Source organism: Crocodylus siamensis, chromosome 2 (assembly GCF_052110815.1).
Source record: "Crocodylus siamensis isolate JL-2025a chromosome 2, ASM5211081v1, whole genome shotgun sequence".
NCBI classification, from domain to species: Eukaryota; Metazoa; Chordata; order Crocodylia; family Crocodylidae; genus Crocodylus; species Crocodylus siamensis.
In genome coordinates this window covers 199,427,197-199,443,378 of record NC_143396.1, presented here as the reverse complement: position 1 = coordinate 199,443,378, position 16,182 = coordinate 199,427,197, and positions in this window count along the sequence as shown.

Sequence of the window (16,182 nt, the reverse complement as noted above, 5' to 3'; positions counted from 1 at the left end):
TTATGTTGACTATATACATTATATTAATAGAATTCACCTACTACTTGCACAAATGTACACTGTGGTGAGTAAGGTACTTTCCAGTCCTTTGCTTCAAAGCCTGTAGGCAGAATACCATATTTACTCAAATCAGGATGAGATTTTTTTCCCTCGATCAACACAGGATGGTGCCTTGTCTCAGGTTTGAGTAACTGGCCCAGTGGTGGCATTGCTCATGCCCCAGTGCTGGGCCCAGGGCTGAAGCCAAAGATGGGCTGCTCCCTGCCCCTGGCTTAGGTGGTTTGTGTGGTGAGGGACAGAGCAGGTGGTGGGGAAAGTGCAGAAATCGTATGCAGGGGGTGGGGGTATATAGAGGATGACCATGTGGTAGGGGGAGTGCATGAAGGAAACCTGTGGTGTGTGGTTTGGGGGAAGCACAGGCAAGACTGTGCAGCCTGTCCCTCCTAACCCCTGCCCCTCACCCTCCACCCCACTACCTACCTTCAGCTCTGGCTCTGGTTCCAGACTTGTATGCTGCTTTAGACTTGGAGCTGCTGCTTCTGCCTGACTAAGCTGGACTGGGGCTGAGGCCACTGCTGCTCACTACCCCAAGCTGGAGCCAGAGATGCTGTAGAAGGTAAGTGGCAGAGCAGTGCAACTGGCTGAGGGTGGAGGGGGGCATGGTGGATGGAATCTGTCATAGGCACAGGAGAGGCAAGGCGCAGAAGGGTGGGCAGTGGAGCAGCAGGCACTACAGACAGACAGGGCAAGAGGCTGGGGGCATGTAGAGGGGAGACAAGTGGCATAGAGGATGGGGGACAAGTGGGAGGGAGGCAGACACTGGGAGGTGCAAATGGCAGGGGGACAGGCACAAGAAGAACAAAGGGTGGAGGGGTAAAGGACCAGTCTGGCTGGCTGCCCCCCTGACTTTGCTTTCCTCAGCACAGTGGTGGGGGAGGGGGAGTAATTAAGGATGACTCTCCAATAGTTAGATTAAATACATGGAAAATTATAACAAATTTATAATTTTCTGTGCATAGAATCTAATTACTGGGGGTTCATCTTAAAATTTAAGTCATCTTGGATTTTGTTAAATACAGCCCAAAGTAGAGCTCACTGCTTGCCTGTAATTTCACCAGATACATTTTTTGTCAAAGAAGGAAAGTGCATCAGTAACATTCCTTCAAGTCTTTCGTTTCTTGTTGGTAATAATTACTTAACTTATTCTTAACTCATTCAGTGTTTCATATCTGTAAATAAGCATGTAGAACCACAGAAAAGCCTCAGACTAGCAAAGGATTTGAGCATCATGATCTTTTAAGCACAAAAGCAGTATTCTATGGACTTCTTCATAAGCTGGAAGTTAAGCATGCACCTCTCTGCTTTCTCGATTGGGGAATAACTGGAAATTTTTTTTTGTGAACACATGCTCTTGTTCAGTGTGACTGTGACTGATGGAGCAAATTGATTCTGTGGCAGTGACAGCTCTCGAAAGGTGCTTTAGCATCCTTAACTCCTACTGAAGTCCAGAGGAAAATCCCCAAACTCTCCAAGAAGGTGGAAAGGGATAGTTACTTCATCCACTACTGAAATACAGTAACTTAGTTGGAATGCAGTAGTTGTTTCACAGCACATAATGACACAATACAATGTACAGTACAACAATTTAGCTATTAAGGATGTCTCAAACTCTGTAAGACAATTGCACAAAAGTATAAAAACAAGATAGGAGCTAGGATAACAGATCAGGCAACTTCAGTACCTTCTCTTCAGTGATGGCCAGTACTAGAAGTTTTAGATGAGTATGTAATGGGCAGTTACAAAATAACCTAGCTACAGATTTCATTCTGACCCCATCGCTTTGCAGTTGACTTATTCCAGGTTTTAAAAGTTATTTTTATTAAAAAGTAAGGCTAACTCTTTTGCATCTGCAGATGCAAAAGTTGCCCCACATCAGTTACGGTAAAAAAATCCTCATCAACAGATACAGTCAAAACAAGTGTCCTGTGTGTGTGCTGGGGGGCGGCTTTCTGAGAACATTCTTTCAGCATATCTTCCCCAAAGAGAAACAAACATGGTTCTTGCTGCTGCTTGCTTATTATCTTGATAACTGGTATTCTCAGGCTGAGATCAAGGATACTTGTTACATGTTTTGTCAATACAGTTAACCGTGATTGATTTGACCTGGTGACAGATAATTTATTATGCACTTATACTCCAACCTTACTAAATCAAAGATGGTTTGTCTAGCAGAATGACATGACACAAAGTAGAGGAATTCACAAAGACAAAATGATGGCTTTGCTTTACCCCAGACTCATCCAAATACAAAGTGAAAGCAAAGACACTTTTGGAGAAAGAACTCTGAAATTCCAGCAAACCCAAGTTCCTTTGGAGAGTTGGGGGAGGACAGACTAGAGGAAGCAATTTAAACAAAGAGTGAAAAAGTTTAAGAGACAGAAAGAGTCTTAAGAGTGCATCAGAGAGAGTTGGGTGAGAAACTAAGAATAACAAAGTTGGGAACAAAGGGAGGTAGCAGATATTATCTTTTTTCACCTTTGCACCATCATAATAACTTTTGTGGTGGCACAAAATAAAAGGAAAATAGACAAACATTCTAGGGCTGTGTGCAGCTTCAGGTGCTGATTTGATTCAGAGAAGATTCGGCCCAATTCAGTGGCTAAGTCTCCAAAACCAAATTGAATCAGGGGACCAGTTAAAAGGTCTGAATCAATTCGAAGCTCTCCAAATCGGTTCGGAAAACATTCAAAGAACTTCAGTGATTTGGGCGGTCCTTGGCTGCTGCAGGGGGAGCTGGGCCCAGACTCTGAGCTGGTAAATAGGGGGCGGGGGAGGGGAGGCTAGCGGAGCGGGAAGGGGACCATGGGGGGGTCTCTTCCAGGACCCACCCCCTGCCTGCTCCCCCAGCTCTCCTGAGCACCCCACCCACTCCCCCAGCCCCCCCAATGGCTGCCTTGCCGAGCCCCAGCTCCCTGCCCTTTAAAAAGAAGCCCCCATTCACTGGCTTCTGCCTGAGGGGGGGTCATCCCCACTGCCCCCCACTGCCTCATGCTGCATGTGGGGCTCTGCCACAAGCCCCCCAACCCCAGCTGCCCTCATGGCTGCCTTGCTTGCCCCAGCTCTGGCCCTTTCAGGGAAAAAAAAATCAAAAAACAAAACCCTGAACTCACTGGCTCCTGTAGTGGCCTTGGGCCTTCTTGGGGCTCATAGCAGATCCCCTCATGCAGTGCCCGGTAGCGGGGGGCAGTGGGGATCACTCCCCACTAAGCAGGAACCAGTAAATTGGGGCTTTTGGTTTGTTTGTTTGTTTTTAAAGGGCCAGGAGGTGGGGCAGGCAGGGCAACCATGATGGGAGCTGGGACAGTGGGCAGGAGTTGGGGGATTGTGGCATGGGGCAGTATGGGGAAGTGGGGGTCGCCCCCTGCCCAGCAGTAGCCAGTGAGTGGGGGATTTTTTTTCAAAGAACTTGGAGCTGGGGTGAGCAGGGCAGCCATTGCCAGGGCTGGGAGAACAAGCAGGGGGTGGGGCCTGTGTGATTCCAAGATTCAGCTGATTCAGCAGCAGCCAGATCTCCACATCAGATTTGGCCAAATCAATTCGGGACAGTGATTCGAGTCACCAAATCGAATCATTGCCCTTGAATCAGCTAAATCTGAATCTGAAGTAAATACTAGCCACTTTGCACAGGCCTAATCCATACCTTTGGTATACCACAAATGCCCAAATGCCCAAATCTGTGGTCGCAATGATGCATAAAGCGGTTCGTTTCTCTGGAGGCCACAAAAATCACAGACACACACTCATTAGATGGCACAAAAGGTGTATTTGCAAATAGGGTCAGAGCACAGTCGAGAACTCAGATTACTCCGAACCAACAAAGGAATTTTGCAGGCAGTATTTATCTTCTCCCTCCTGGGCACGTGTGCAGAAACAGGAACTCTTACAGCTCACTTCATTTCATACAAGCATACATGTGGTTACATCACTACATACATCGCATGTAAAGTATAATTAGCTACTTAAGTATGCAGGGTGGAGAGGTAAATATGCATCAGCTAATTAAGCATGCTCAGAAACTACAGCAGGTCACCAAGAGTTCAACCCCCCCCCCCTTTTCAAGGACACAGTCAGTTGAATTCCAGTTTCTGTAATCTGTATGAGAAAGGCTAGGGAGAAGCTGGGGAAGAGTCTGCGATTTAGCATAAGAAAAGCTGTGGCAAGGCTGGGAAAGGAAGAAAAGTCCTTGGCAGTGTTTCTTTCTTATCGGGTGCAAGATGCAAGCTGTGCATTTCTAACAATACTCCATTTCTAACAATATTCCATTTCTAACAATATTCCCCCCTCAAGATGCTTTCTGCTCCCCATTTTCATTTAGGCAGATCAAGATAATTACGAGGAATTTTTCTGAGTACCATGACTTTTGCTACAGTCTGCGCTTTGAGGGGGACTGCTGCAACTTGTATCCCTTCAACTGTGGTGGTTATCAATCTAGTGACAGTACTCTTCTAATGCCACTTGGGAAAGATCCCAGCTGCAGTTCTCATCCCATTCTTGACCAGTACTCTTAACATCTGCCTTATCACTTACCAACCATTTTGGGGCCAAAGGAAAAGCCCTCCAAGGCCACTGTTCTCCGGCCTCTCAGAGTCCCCCGCAGGCCCAGCAGTTGGTGAGATTGAAGGTACCTGCAATTCTTTCCATCATGTCAACATACAAATTTGTCTCTGGGGGAGCAAGTGGGGGAAACGGGGATATAGGCTGGCAGCTAGGGCTGCTCAATCCTGCTTCTCTTACTACATAGATTACAAGAAGGCATATTAAGATTCCCACCATATTCTCCCTTTCTTGAGATCAAATACAGCCTAAACTTTTTCTTTTTACTTTCTTGTCTAATTTTCTGAACTTTGATTAAGCCGTCTCAGGCGCACTTGGAGATCACCAGTAGGTTCACAGCTCCACTTGCTGGCTTCTTGTTCCGAGGATGACTCAGCTTCCGGAGTGAGTTCGTCCTGGGAGTTGGTGTCCTCTGATGCTCATGGATGTCGTTTCACATGGGTATGGTGTATCCAACGGTCATGGCCAGCAATCTTTACAGTGGTGTGGGTTGTTAGAAGTACCTGGAAAGGGCCACTCCACCTCTCAGTCAAAGGTTCCTTTTTCCACCGCTGCACCAAGACCCAGTCTCCCGGGCAGAAGTCATGTACCGGTATGTCTAAAGGCAGATGCTGAAAGGAGGCTGCATACCTGTGAAGAGAAGACAAGACAGACTGCAAAGCAATAACGTACATATGAAGCTCGCTATTACCTAATTCAAAAGTTACATTTTCTCGCATCCCAGGGGGTAAGACTCGAGGGGGCTTGCCAAACATAATTTCATATGGGGTTAATTTAATGCCCAATCAGGGAGTGTTTCGAATGCAAGTAAGAGCTAGCGGCAATGCTTGAGGCCACTTAAGGTGTGCTTCAATACAGATTTTGGTGAGTAGAGTCTTTAAGGTCCTATTCATGCGTTCCACTTGTCCTGAACTCTGTGGTCTCCATGGTGTGTGTAGTTTCCAAGTGATCTTGAGAGCTTGTGCGACTTCTTGAACTACCTTTCCCACAAAGTGTTGTCCTTGATCTGACTCGATGGATTCAGGCAGAGAATACCGGGGAATGATCTCCTGCAACAAATACTTCACTACTGTAGCCGCAGTGGCAGTCCTGGTAGAGAGACCAGACCAGAGAGCTGGTCTACCATGACAAGTAAAAACCCATGATGTCCAGACCATGGGAGCTTGGCAAAATCAATCTGCCATGCTTGTCCAGGGTACGCTGCCCAGGGTCTACCTCCCATTGGCACAGGGGGTTTCCTTCGAGGGTTTACTTTCTGGCATGTGATGCACCTGGTAGCAATACGCTGAGCTTCTACATATAGCCCTGGGGCTACTGCTTGGCGGATCACTAGATCACCCATAGCCAAGCCTCCCATATGGGTTCTTGCATGAAGCTGATGCAGCACTTCCCGAAGCAATGGCCTGGGTATCATGACCTTTCCTCCTGGTACTATCCACCACCCCTGGGAGTTCTTTTCTGCACAAGCCTTCTGTGCAAATTTATCTTCTTCAGGGGAATACTGTGGGACTAAATCCCGGACGTATGGCCATATGGCATGGGACAAGGCCTGCCTGGATACTTCCTCCGCTTCTCCCCCAATAAATGCAGCTTCCTTTGCTGCCGCATCAGCCTTTGCATTTCCAAGCTTATGCTTTTCCTCAGCAGCCTTCCCATGGGCCCACACATGAATGACTGCTACCTCTTTAGGCTGGTGGAGTGCCTCTAGTAGCTTGATAATCTGAGGGCCGTTAGCAATTTTATTCCCAGAAGCCGTAATGAAACCCCTTTCTTTCCACAATAGTCCGCGCGCATGGACCATAGAAAAAGCATAGCGAGAATCAGTGTATACATTAACCCGCTGGCCTGTCCCCAGCTGTAATGCTCGGGTGAGTGCAGTGAGTTCCGCAGCCTGTGCCGACCATGAGCTCGGCAATGATTCCCTCCATACTACCTTATCCAAGATTACCACTGCACATCCTGTTCGTCTTTTTCCATCGATGACGGAGCTGGAGCCATCTATGAAGTATTCAGCATCTGGGTTTTCAATTGGGTCCTCAGTAAGATCAGGTCGCACCTGTGTGGTTTGATTCAGGACCTCAAGGCAGTCATGCGTCGGTTTCCCTGGCTCCAGCAGCAAGGTTGCAGGGTTCAAGGCTGTAGTATGTTTGAAAGTAAGTCCTGGATTAGAGAGCAAAAATATTTCATACCGTGATTGTCTGGAGGGGTTGAGAAACTTTCCTCCCTCAGTCCCTAGAATCTGGGGAACTCCATGTGGGGTGTGCATTTCCATATCCGCACCCATGACTATCTTCTGGGCTTCTTCAACAACCACTGCTGTGGCTGCCACAGCCCGAAGACAGGCTGGCCACCCGAGTGCAACCGGATCTAGAACCTTTGAGTAATATCCCACGGGTCTCCAGGTTGGGCCTGATGGCTGTGTCAGCACCCCTGATGCGACCCCTCGATTCTCATGAACATACAGTCGATATGGCTTTTTACTATTTGGGATGGCCAGGGCAGGGGGCTGGGTTAATGCTGCCTTAAGCAGATCAAAGGCATGCTGCATTACTTTATTCCATTTCTATTCAGTGAGACTCTCCTTAGTCAGGGAGTCATACAGTGGTCTAGCCTTTCCACCATAATTTGGTATCCATAGTCAACAGAACCCAGTTAGTCCTAGGAATGCCCGCAGCTCCTTGGGTGACTTAGGTGAGGTTAGACCTTGGATTGCCTGTATGCGATCTGCACTCAGGGCTCTGACTCCTTTTAAGAGCTTATATCCCAAAAATGTAACTTGAGGCTGACATATTTGGGCTTTCTCTCTAGAGACTTTATATCCTTTTTCCCCTAGAGTGTTTAGCAGTGATCTGGTGGCTTCCTCGCAGAGTTGCAAGTTTGGGCTTGCAACTAGCAGGTCATCCACATACTGGAGGAGAGTCACTGTAGGGTGTGATCCCTTCCACTCCTCCAAGTCCTTCTGAAGGGCAAGTCCGAAAATATGGGGGGCTGCTATGAATCCTTGTGGAAGAACTGTCCACATGAGTTGGGCCTTATGGAAAGTATCTGGATCCTCCCATTCAAAAGCAAACAATTTTTGACTCTCTCAGTGAAGGGGAATGGAGAAGAAAGCATCTTTCAAATCTAGCACTGAAAATGTTTCAGCTTCCCCCGGTACTTGTGTCAAAAATCGTATGTGGGTTCGGGACTAAAGGATGGTCTGAAAGGACCTTCTTATTTACTGCTCGCAGGTCTTGGACCAGTCTGTATGAGACCCCATCTGCCTTTGGCACTCCAAGAATGGGGGTATTATATGGTGAGGACCCTTCCACTAGCCATCCGCACTTCTTGTATTTCTCTATTAACGGTCGGTCTCTTGAGTCCAGCTCTGGCCGCTCGGCTGAGTGGATACTGCTTTACCCGAACGGGCCCCTCCCCATCCTTGAGTATGATCCTTACCGGGGAGACCGACTTAGCTCGTGCAGGGGTTCCATCAGCCCATACCAAAGGGTCTACTCCAGTCATGTGATCTTCAGAACTTACTACAGGGCGTCGGTCCTCCAGGAGAGCCATCTGATAGTTCGAGCTCTGCTTGACAGGTAGCTGGACCACCATCTGGTCATCTCTGAAAAAAATCTCAGCTTGCAATTTTGTGAGTAGGTCCCGCCCAAGTAGTGCAACCAGGCAACTTGGAGAATATACAAAGGAGTCCTCAAGCAAATGGTCCCCCACTTTGGTGAGAAGTGGCTTACAAACAGGGAGTCGGGATTGCATTCCCTCAATCCCTTCCACAAGTACATGCTGTTCACTAGTTCCTGCACAGGGGGTTTTTTCTGGAATCATTGAAAATGTAGCCCCAGTATCCACCAAGGCTTCAAAGTTTTTGCCACCAACCCTGATGGTTACCATGGGATCTTCTCGGGCTCCAACCCAAAGGGTAGCGGTCTTAGATCCCCGTCCCCTTCATTCTGTGTCCTCACCCTTTTCCTCTGCCCGCATGAGGTGACCTCTTGGTTCACCCTCTCTCTTCTCCTTTAACTTTGGGCATTCCCTCTTCCAGTGTCCTTTCTCCCTGCAGTAAGCACAAACGTCTGCTCCCACTCTTTCTCCTTTCCCTTTCTGCATCCCAGCCTTTCCAGGGTTACCTCCAGTTATAGCAGCTGCCAGCACTGCCATCTGTCGCTGAGCCTTTTTATCCTCCTTGCGCTCCTGCATATGCTCACGATTCCCATATACCTTATATGCAATTTCCACCAGCTCTGAAATCGGTTTCCCAGCACGTCCCTCAGTTTTCTGTAACTTCTTACGAATATCAGCAGCGGATTGACCAATAAACATAAGATTTACCATGCGTTGATTATCTGGGGCTTCTGGATCTAGGTCCAAAAACCTGCGGAACGCCTCATACAGCCTCCTGAGGAAAGCTGAGGGATCCTCTTCTCTTTCCTGTCTCACTTCATACAATTTAGACAGATTAGTAACCCGAGGCACTGCCTTCCCCATTGCTTCCACTATAATCCCCAGATACCGTGCACTCAGCTCTCTTCCTTCTGCAGTATGATTATCCCATCTCGGTTCCTCAACAGAGCAAGTATCACGCAAGGTACGACCAGCAGCTCCCTCCGCTTCTACTCTGGCTGCTGCAATGCGCTCTGCCGTCTCCAACACTAATCTCCTCTCCTCCGGGGTCAGGAGGGTTTGGAGCATCATCTGGACATCAGCCCAAGTGGGTCGATGGGTTTGCCCAATAGATTGAAACAGGTCCCTCATCTTTTCAGGGTCTTCATGATAAGAGGGGCTCTGATTCTTCCAGTTAAATAAATCTGAAGTACTAAATGGGGTGTAGACAAAAGTTGCATTGTCCCCCTCTCCGATAACCTCTCGCATCGAGCAATTCAGCACCGGCTGTGATTCTACAGTCTTGCGCAAATAATAGCCCTTATTCCCTGATTCAGATGGGGCACTTGGCTGAGGCTCATGCTCTGAATCATTAGGTATGCTTTGATATGCCGGTGATGGTTTCCCTGAGGGAGGGAGCGGTGGTGCAGAGGGACTGGATCCCGAGGAGGTGTCTGATTCATCCTAGCTACCTGACAGGGTGACCGGAGAGTGGGTCCGATACTCAGCCAATTCAGAATTCCCCCCCCTCATTAGACTCAGGGAGTACAGGCGGTCCTCCTCAAGTCTTTCCTTTAAGAACCATCACATGAGACTTTACTAAGCATTTCTTAATCCAAGGTGGCTGATTTTGAACCACCCACAACCAAAAATCGATATAAGGAAATTGATTCCAATATCCGTTCTGCATAACTATTTCATGGATAGCTATCACTTCTTTTACTACAAAGGATCCTTTCCGGGTCCAGTGGACCCCAAATGTTGGCCACTCGAGTTGACAAAACTTAATTAAATTACTCTTTTTCATCTTCACTCCATAATCTGCCTGCTTTGCAAATTTACTGAAGTTTTGTAATACATAACTTAAAGGCGTAGCCGAGTTTTCTACATGGGAGCGACCCGCACCCATATTAATGCCCACAAAAGTGTGCCCAATGCACACCAAATACCAAAAGATCCTAGTTACAGACGGTTCACAACAAAAACCAGGCCGAAAATCCCCCGGTAAATCGAACACGTTTTTGTTCCCGGATCCAGACCAAATTGGGCAAGGGAATTCGTATACTCACTCAGATACCCCAGAGATCTCGATCAGAATGCCGGAATGTGTGTCTGGTGTCCTCAGAAACCAAAAATTTTGCACAGGAGCCTTTAATGTCTCAGGTACCCCAACTCACATCTCAAACCCCCTGGGCGAGCCCAAAAAGGCGGCTTGGTGTGCACTCCCTGTGGTGGCAGAGACGATTTTGTCACTGGGCCCCGAGGTGATCCAGAGACGTCCCATCTGGGGTGCCAGATTGATGTATAAAGCGGTTCGTTTCTCTGGAGGCCACAAAAATCACAGACACACACTCATTAGATGGCACAAAAGGTGTATTTGCAAATAGGGTCAGAGCACAGTCGAGAACTCAGATTACTCCGAACCAACAAAGGAATTTTGCAGGCAGTATTTATCTTCTCCCTCCTGGGCACGTGTGCAGAAATAGGAACTCTTACAGCTGACTTCCGTTTCATACAAGCATACATGTGGTTACATCACTACATATATCGCATGTATAGTATAATTAACTACTTAAGTATGCAGGGTGGAGAGGTAAATATGCATCAGCTAATTAAGCATGCTCAGAAACTACAGCAGGTCACCAAGAGTTCAAACCCCCCCCCCTTTTCAAGGACACAGTCAGTTGAATTCCAGTTTCTGTAATCTGTATGAGAAAGGCTAGGGAGAAGCTGGGGAAGAGTCTGCGATTTAGCATAAGAAAAGCTATGGCAAGGCTGGGAAAGGAAGAAAAGTCCTTGGCAGTGTTTCTTTCTTATCGGGTGCAAGATGCAAGCTGTGCATTTCTAACAATACTCCATTTCTAACAATATTCCATTTCTAACAGCAACAAAAACAGTAATAATGTGTGCCACTTCATTACAGTGGATCTCTATTTAGTTTATGGTGGGAGAGCATGGGCAGCTGTGCTGAGACACATTCTGGGCACAGCTCATCCTCTTCACTTGGTGATGACTGTTTCTAGCCAAAAAATATCCAGCAGTATTGTAAATGCTTGAAAATCAGAAGCAAGCAGATTGGTATGTCTACATACAACCTTGAAATAGGGAGGCTAAGTACAGACAGTGAAAAAGCCTGAGGATAATCGATTCAATCTTTGCAGGTTAGTCTAAGCTGCATAGGTTGAACTGATAAGCGAGTGAACAAACGTTCACTTTTGATTCCAGAAATGCAGTTACATGCCTGCAGTGGCCTAGGCCAGAAGCTGGGGGTGGGGAGGTGGGGCACAAGAGCAAACCTCCCGCCTTGGAGTCAAGGATAGTCTGCCCACCCTGTGAGGGGGAGTTTGTAGGAGATGTGCAAAGCATCCTAGGATGCTAGGGGACTGTGAATTACCTTGAATCTGGAGGGGATCTGGGACAGAATTTTAGTAAACTGATTTAAGCTAAATCAGTTAAGTCTGATGCTACAGCCATCCAGATTTATGTTAAACCAGTTTTAGCCATTTTGAAAGCAGTTTATGTGCACTGAACTTTTGTTGTGTTACAGATTTGAACCAGATTCTGATTACTTATACTGGTTTATGTGTAATTTCTGTCTATAGCCAGGGTCTCTATCTCTCTCTTGTTTTTCAGTCTTTGCCTCATGTAAAAAGGGCCACATGCTGTCTTGGAGGACCATTCACCTTTGCTCAGGGTAGAAAAACAAAATTTATCTTGCCTTATTTCTCGCTTGATGTTGATACTCCCACTGGAAAGCCCGTGGACAAAAGTCCGAAGGCAGTACCTTCTTGTTACATGTATGTACCATTGGCACATGGGGCAGTATGCTTTATGCCTTTATCTTCCAGTGGTTTAAATTAGAATTGAGGATTGCTTTCCTAATATTCATACATTTCCAGGGTACAGTCTGTGTTAATGACAGCAAATGTTCCTGTGAGCCACATGATCCCCCTTTCACCACTATTCAGGCATCCTTTGTTGGCTACAGTCACTAAAAAAACCCTCCTGGTCACATACATATGAAGGAGCAAGTGGAAACGGGAGAGATCGCCAGGATTAAAGAAGTCTCATGTAACATGATGTATATTGCTAAACTTAACACATCATTGATATCCACACTATGACAAGAGTGTTACCAAAAGGATTTTGGGACAGAACCAGCTGCCCAGAGATTGGCAAAAGAAGCTGAGAGGCAAAAGACTGTAAACAGATCAGTAGCAAGTGTTGATGGCACGCTTCCAGACATGGAGTGTTGAATAGGATCTCCATCTTGCTCTCCCTCCCCTAGAACTAAAGGGATGTGCCATTGCTAATCCACCTCTGAGCTGGATTATCTTTTGCAAATCAAACAATACCTTTCACAGCTGCACAAATCCATTTTTGGCTGAACTGAAATAGTTGATTGCTATGCAGGAGTATAGAGGGTTATTAAATAAAATCTCTCTGGAGGCTCTTGTTTGAAAGGCCTGCATGGCATGGGCCACAACTGATTTTCCCCCACCCAACCAGGTCTAGCAAGAATAGGTCAGCCAAATGCAGAAGCTGTGGAACATTTGACAAGGACAGAATCCTTGGAGAGCAGTGAAATCTTCGCCTAGAGACTGTTTATCCCCTTCTCCATTTAGTATTAACTCTCTCCACAGGAATGTGGGACAGAAATAAGTGGGTCACCAGCATCAGAGAAGAAATAAATGTCATTTTACATGTTGTGACATGGTCAAACTACAGCACATTTGAATTCAACTCAAAGCTATTTTACTAAATCTGAGCAACCTACAGACACATTTGGGGTTTGGGGTTTTATTTTTACCTTTATTGAAGAATGTATTTAAAAATACAAAACAGGACTGTGTATAATTTTTATACAGGTTTTGCAACGTGCTATCAAAAGCAAAAAAGCCCCCAACCAACCAAATAAAAAAAACCCAAGAAAGACAGAGCCTGGTGACCTATTTCACTTATGTGCAGCCAAGAGAATTAAATCTACTTCAGCTTTAAATGTATTGGCCATTTGAAAAATTTAACACTGGCTTCTTTTCCATCTATTAATAGAAGCCATTAATAAGTAACATTTACATGTTCTTTTCAGGCTTTACAGTCCCTGCAAAGTGCAAACTCCAAAGTTCCTGTGTAGGATGAACTATAGAAGACCTCACAAAAAATATACAAGCTGGATCCTCAGCTTGTGTAAACTGGCATAGCTCCACTGACTTTTTGGGAAACACAGCAATTTATACCACTAGAGGATCAATCTGGCTTGCAGTTCTAAAATGGGCTTATTTAAGAGGAATAATAGTAAGCATATAGTAATTCCAATATAAGGATATAGTTGATTGTACTCATTACTCAATTCACTCCCACAATATCCATGTGAGGTAGGAAAATATTATCCTTATTTTACTGATGGGTTATAAAATAAGTTTTATGTCTTGCTGTGAGTCACAGAAAAGTCAGTGCCAGAGGAGGGAATACAAGCATTCTGACTGACAATTCTTTGTAAGGATGCATCATAAATGGTTTTCAAACATGCAAGGTCATATCCTCCGCTTATACAAATCTGCATGGCTACTTTAACATCCATACAAGTATGCCCATTTTCACCAGCTGAGAACCCAGTGCAGAGATTTTATTTATGTGAAGAACTATCACACATGAAAAAATATGCAAACTGTACAAATGAGGAAGCTTCCTGTCTCACCAATTAAACTGTGATCTGGAAAAGCTCCTGCCATAGCCACTTTCCTCTAATGATAGAGAATGGGAAAGCCATAACCACGTTTATTACTAATGAATTTATAGTTTTTAAACAGAGCATATCCTATTCAATGGAGGATGAAATAGGATATGAAAAAACCCTAGGGTGAGAGTGAAGAGGGAAGAAAGAGGTGACAGCTCAACTGAAGAAAGGCAGGACAAAACATTTATCCTGGCTATTATACTTCTTGGATAGTGTCTCAATCCCTGGGCCCAAAGGACATCTTTACATGTGCTCCAGGGGTGGGAGGGAGCGCTTTAATTTGAACAGCTCTTGGGAGTTGCTTTAATTAAAGTGCCTGCAGCATCTCATGTATTCAGTCTCCCATGCTTCAGAATGGCAGTGGGGATGCTTTAACTAAAGCTCGTTCGATAGCTCCAGTTAAAGCACCCCTTGCCACTATTCTGAGCACGGGGATGCTAAATACACAAGACACTGAGGCTGCCAAAACATGCTAATTAGCACACACCAGCAGACTGGATTAATTGAGTAATTATAGTGCATTGGAAGAGGCACCCTGCATGTTGAGAGGCACCCATAATGGCTGTCATTTTGTTTGTTGTTTTGTCCTCAGGTCTCTATTTTCAGTAGCTTGAGGAAAATCTTATATTGCCCCCAAATAGTTTTGTAGATACAAAGACTTCAAAGTGCACAAGTCACTTGGAAGTTAGCCACTTCTTTTGAAATAATAAACATTGGATGTATGAATATGGTCAGTTCACAATCTATGCCCCAATCTTTTAGGCTAAAAGCAGACATTGCATTTGAGTCAGTTCTGATTGATCCAAGTCAAAACCTGGGAGCACACACAGCTTGCCCCTAGAATGAATATCAATTAACTGGAATGAGTTCTCAGATAACAGGTAATGCAGGACTATGGGCTTGTGCATGTCAGATACCGGATTAAAAGACTTTTTCCTGGGAGAAATCTGCTATCTGTTTTTACCCTGAAGCCATTATGTGATATGAGCACTCTGAGATACAATGTGACTGCTGAATGTAAGCAAAGGAATTAATGTAAGCAAGGGAATTAATAAAGTCATATAGAAAACAAATCCAAGTCACAGAGATTTCATGGTAATGCGAGTAAGTATATTGCCCTCTTTTTTTGTTACAAGGAAAGGACAACAGCAGAAGTGTTAAACCATAAAATCTTTACTTTATTAGCTGCCCAGTGGAGTAGCTGCTTACCTGCTCACCTACACTGCAACACTTTGCCCTCTGCACTTTCACAGCCCATTGGCAGTGCTAGTTAAACTCTCAAGTGAATTATATAGTTCACTGGACTGGACTCAGGCTAAAGAACATATTTTAGCTGTGTGGCCAGATGAACTGCTAAAAGAGCTGTATTCATGCATCTGAGAACAATTAAGATATATCTGACAGGGACTTCCAAACTTAACTACTAAGTCAGGAAAAGGCTACAGACATACCAACTGGAAACTCATATACTTTAAAGGCTGAGTGGTCAGCTTAACAACACAGAGATTTCAGCAAGCTGCTGTGGGCAGCACTCTTTTTTGAGCAACACAGTACATCTTTGTCCCAATAACCTGCATTCCTATTCTACACAGCTCTGTGTAAGGGACACGATATTGGTAGGAGCTTGCACAGAAGTGAACAAGCAGCTTGGGCACACGACTTAGGGTGCCTGGGAACTTTCCAATCAGGGAAACCTGGAACTCCTGCCCCAGCAACACCCATGGGGCCATGGCAGTGGTGGGTGAGAAGTTACTGCTTTACAGATCCTTGCAGGGCAAGCTTCTGGCCAAGTGAGATGACCAACGTAAGGGACTGGGGCGCAGAGTCAGCCTTAGGGGCGGGTAGCCTGGGTGATAACCCAGAACACTGTGGTCAGGGAAGCACATTGGGTGGCAATTAATCTTGGTGACTGGGCCCACCCCCCTCCCCAACTGCGCCTGGCAATGATTGGAACGGCTGGCTGGGGCAGCGGGATAAAAAGCCCCCAGGCAGCAGTGGTGAGGAGGGGCTGCTGCTGGCACTCATCCTGCTCAGCCTGCTGGGACTGTGCCTAAACCAAGACCCCTATTTCCTGCTGCTGCCAGCCCACTTGCACATGGGGCAGCTCTCACTGGGCTCTGCCCAGAGGCAGATTACAGTGTACTGGGGCCCTAGGCAAACACAAAATTGGAGGTCCCTTCTCCCCACGGAAGCTGGGCTGCAGGGAGGGAGGGGCCCCTTACCTACCTGGTGCT